The sequence below is a fragment of the Protopterus annectens genome, chromosome 1.part1 (assembly GCF_019279795.1).
Source record: "Protopterus annectens isolate FY-2018-M chromosome 1.part1, PAN1.0, whole genome shotgun sequence".
Lineage (NCBI taxonomy): Eukaryota > Metazoa > Chordata > Ceratodontiformes > Protopteridae > Protopterus > Protopterus annectens.
Genome location: NC_056726.1, coordinates 834956433 through 834961379, shown reverse-complemented (window position 1 = coordinate 834961379; position 4947 = coordinate 834956433). Strand labels below are relative to the sequence as shown.

Here is a 4947-nt window from a genome sequence, read left to right as displayed (position 1 = left end):
TTTAAGTTTGGGAGGCTTGAATACCACATCATGTGGGTGCAAGGGGCTTACCCCCTGCAATAAAATAACAAAAAAGGAGTTTTTCACCCTTTTGGTTTTCAGGCTTTTTTTATTCTCTTAATGTGTTGACTTTCATGAAGCTGGCGCTTCATATTGGAACTGACATTTTTTGCTCATGACATATATCTCGGACATCAGCAAAAAGGCCACAATAGGCAGCATGCAAAATATATTCACATATTATACAACAGGGAGATATAGACTGATCTCTTCAACCAGTCAGAGATATCTGCTAGAGCTTCCAGCAGGGATATTACATCTCTGTTGGAAGAATGCCAAATGCAAGCACAAGACAGACACTGCAGAAAATAACAAACTATGGCATAAAAAGATCTGATCTTCTTGTCAAAAACAGAAGTAAAATGTATTTAATCAATTTCTATTATTTCAACTATTAACACATAATGGATCTATATTGCTTTATTGAAGTCACAGTTCAGTGAACGGCATTTCATCGGAAATGCCATTCATCAAAATCTGCTCATGTGGGGGCCTGTGCCTCCCACACCCCCACTACTTACATATACCAACTCCGAGATCACACTACAGTAGGGAAAGATCAAATTTCCCCATCCTCACTGTACCGTGATCTCAGTGTGATCAGTTCGACGAATGGCATGTTCGATGTAAATGAACCAAAAATGCCGTTCGCTGAACTGATTTTTCACTGAAGTGATACAGACCCCACATAATCCTTCTCTGTCAATTAACACAATCTTGAACTTACAGGTGTTTATTATGATCAATGATCTTTTCCTGCATTACCTGATGCACAATGGTGTCTAGGGGTCCGAATGGAGAAATGAAAAATCAACAAGCAAAGGAGAGTAGTAGTGCTGAAACTGAATTCATCCTCAAGTCTTGGTGAGTACCTTCGCAAGGTGGACCTTGTTTTTACAAAATCTCACCAAGGCGACACTGATATATAAACTGTATTTATATAGCATATATCATGGACAGAAGTAGGTTAAAAACTAAAAAAGATAGCTGGGTGCACAAGACCCAGAATAAAAAAGTGCCCAATCCTGGTAGGCGCACTGGTGCCAGGACTGGAAAAGATGACAGTTTAGAATCCTCAAAATACGGAAACATTCCTACAATGGAGTCAGGCCAGGCCCAGGGGGAAGATGGCCCCCACTGTTGTAGAAGAAGTAGCAATCCACAAATAATCATAGATTCATAGATTCATAGATTCATAGATTCATAGATTCTTACTAAGCTAACTGCCCTTGTGAGCCATTTTAAGCTTAGCCAATTATCCCTTGTGAGACTCAAACCCTGCACCTTGTGTTTGTAAGGCAAACACCTTAACCATTAGGCCACCCTCCCAACCCTCATAAATAAATCAGGGGGCATCCGGATTTGAACCGGAGACCTCTTGATCTGCAGTCAAATGCTCTACCACTGAGCTATACCCCCTTTTACTAAACAGCCATTGCAGGTCTTGAACCCAGGACTCTGCACACTATAGTCACAACAGTTTAGCACTATGCCATGACAGCTACTCACTGATAGGCCAAAGAAGAGTCATAAAGACGATAAAGTGGACTATTGAGGATAAAAAGAAATTATGTATTGCTACTATTATGCAAAAAGCCCAGAATTTCCAGACACAAGATATGCAAAATGATTAAGAGAGAAATTAGAGGAAAGAAAAATACTTCCACAAAAAAACTGTCAGAAGCTTCAAAAGAAAAATTGTGCTCGTTGATACAACAGATTTGTGAAAAACAGTATATAGATCAAGAAACCTTGACCTGTTTGATAAAAGCATCTGAGGAAGTGTGAAAATATAAACAACAAAACAAAGAGATATTTGAAAAGAATAAAAAAGAAATATGGACATGGGAAAGAAAGAGATTTGATATGGTGCAATAGTTATGCAAAGGAGAAAGCCAAATTAATCAATGTGAAGAAGGCAGCCCCAAAGATATTTGAAGAGAAATATAAGCAAAGACATCCAGATATGGACAATTTCACAATAAAAAAATAACATCACAAAGATAGAATGTACAAAAGAAGATTAGTAAAGCAGAAGTTAAAAAAAATAGAAGTTGAATTTATGGAGGGCCTGCAAAGTGAAGGACTTGGTGTACAAGTCCTAGCACAGGTTACACCACAGCAGGATGGAGTGAGTCCCCAATGTAGGGAGAAACAGGAAGATCAGGAAACATCTGAATAAGACATGCACAAGGGAAAGAAAAAGAGATTTAATATGGTGTAATATTTATGCAAATGAGAAAGCAAAACTAACCAATAGAAAAAGAGCAGCACCAAAGATATTTGAAGAGAAATACAGGCAAAGGAATCCAGACATGGACAACTTTACAATACAAAAAATAAGAAGACAAACAGGAAAAACAGAAAAGGAGATTAGTAATGGAGAAGTTAAAGAAATAGAAACTGAGGTCATGGAGTACCTACAAAGCGAAAGATTCAGTATAGAAAATCTAATTCAGAAAGCACTACAACAGGATAGAGTAATGGATATCCAAATTAAGGGAAAATCAGTGGAACATGAAGCAATTGGAAAGGTGCCATATGAAGAAAATTTGGAGCCTTCCACACTAAACCAGTTTAAACATTCACTTGAAGCTAGACAGCAAGGGAAGGAACAGGAAACTTTGGGAACTCTGATGCAGTCAATGTTGAGGAGTGATAGGCCAGTGAGTTCCCATATGATAGAGCAATGGATGGCACGGGATGAAGTTGAAGAGAATGTGCCACAGGCAGATGCTATAGAGTCTTCTATAAAATGCCCGCAGGAATTGGAAAACAAGGGATGTGCCCTTAGTTTGGAAGAAAATGAGCTAAGAGAAGAGTTGCTTGATTTAAAAGCCCACATTTTCACTTGCCCCCTTCCTGTAACTAGTCTAGTCCAGATACAGATTTGCTGTATCCAGGACTGTTTGTAAGCTCCTGAGGCCCCCAAGCCTTTCTGTGTTGGAGGGAAGCCTTCTAGCTTATCAATGGAAGTGGTAAGTACTAGGTAACCTGTCTACCACAAGAGTGGTTTCTGGCCCAGAAACTGCAGTTATTGGCCGTTTGGGCAGTTTTTCCATCTCTCTCAACTTTCTGATTTAAAAGCACACATTTGCTCTTGTTTCCCCCCTTTCCTGTAACTAGTCTAGTCCAGATACATATTTGCTGTATCCAGGACTGTTTGTAAGCTCCTGAGGCCCCCAAGCCTTTCTGTGTTCGAGGGAAGCCTGCTAGCTTATCATTGGGAGTGGTATGCACAAGGCAACCTATCTACCAAATAAGGAGTGGTTTCTGGCCCAGAAATTGTAGTTATTGGCTGTTTGGGCAATTTTTCCATCTCTTTCAACTTTCTGATTTAAAGCCCCCATTTGCACTTGTTTCTTTCCTGTAACTAGTCTAGTTCAGATACACATTCTTAGTTTTAGCACTTGAATGTGCTTATTCATGCTCAGCACTTGTTCAGAACTTGTTGTAAGCACTAAATAAGCCACAAATTACTACAACACTCATTACCTACAGAAAAACAGTTTTTGTACTTACTTTTCTCACTTGCTTAGAGAAAAACAGCTCTTGTACTCACTTTCCTCACTTGTCTAGAGGAAAATATTTTTTTTATTCAGGCATGTCCAAGGATCAGCTCCCAGTGTTCTCTCCTGTCTATCTGATGATTCTGGACATCTTGGAGCAATGTAGCAATTGCCTCATGTATACAGACAACCCTCTCCTCCTACCACCCAACACTACAACCTGTGAGAGATGTACTTATCTAGCCAAACTGGAGGTAAAGCTCTCTCCAACCAAGACTGAACTTGACAGTCAAGAGGAGAAGGTAAACACTTGCACCACACCACATTCATCACATAGTCCCACTAAACCTACACCACCAAGAAACAAAAACATTTGCAGAGGCTCTCAATAATAATCTGCCCAAGCAACAGAGACCTCCAAAGCAGAAACGCAAGCAACCTCCACCCCCCAACACAACCCAAATGACACATAGCCCACAGACTCAGTGTGCCACTCAACCACAGCCCATAAGGCAAAACAACGTACCCAACATACTAGTCATAGGAGAATCTGTAGTCAGGCACACTGATGTCCTACTCACCAGGCTAAACAAGGAGAAGGTTACTGTCAGCTGCTTGTCGGGTGCCAAGATCTGCCACATAACTCACGCACTCAGGTCACTCCACAACAAGTACAAACATGACTCTGTCATTGTCCATGTTGGTGTGAATGACCTGAGACGTACCTCCCTGGACTACATGAAAAGAGACAAGGAAGAGCTCTCAGCTCTTGTAGCCCAGGCAGGTATGACCCTAGCCCTGAGTAGCATCCTGCCATTGCCCAGAATGATACTGCAGTACAAGGACAAAATGATTGACTTCAACAATTGGCTAAGCTTCTGGTGTCATTCTAAGGGGATCCAGTATCTGTCTGCCTGGGATGACATGGTCGACAGACCATGATGCTTTGCCAAAGATGGTCTGCACCTGTCACCCCTGGGATTCCAGATACTGGCTAAGGCTCTTGCTGCCCCTATAGTGCCTTTTTTAGGCAAGGTTCAAATGACAAATTCACCACCATAACAGGAACAGGCAAGCAAAAACTGAGGGTAATGCTACTCAGTGATAGAAATCTAAATCTCAAAATGCACTCCCTCGAGGCACTCCTTAAAATGGAGAACATCGATATCTATGCAGTGACTGAAACCTGGTTCAAGGCTCCAGAGAGCACCCCTGCATTACCAGGCTATAACTCATACCACACTTTTCGGCCACCTAACCTGGACCAGAACATCAAAGGCAGAGGTGTGTCCATATTCATTTAGGATATCCACACCTCCAGGCTAGTTGCTCAGCATAATGCAGTCGAGGTTATCCAAGTGCAACTAATTCTGGCCAA

The 4947-nt window shown here is 41.2% G+C and overlaps 1 non-coding gene across 1 annotated transcript; it reads right to left on the bottom strand.

The window, feature by feature from the left end:
- Nucleotides 1-1407: 1407 nt before the first annotated feature.
- Nucleotides 1408-1479, bottom strand: TRNAC-GCA. Its single transcript has one exon. It is a non-coding gene; the product is annotated as a tRNA-Cys (tRNA).
- Nucleotides 1480-4947: the final 3468 nt, after the last annotated feature.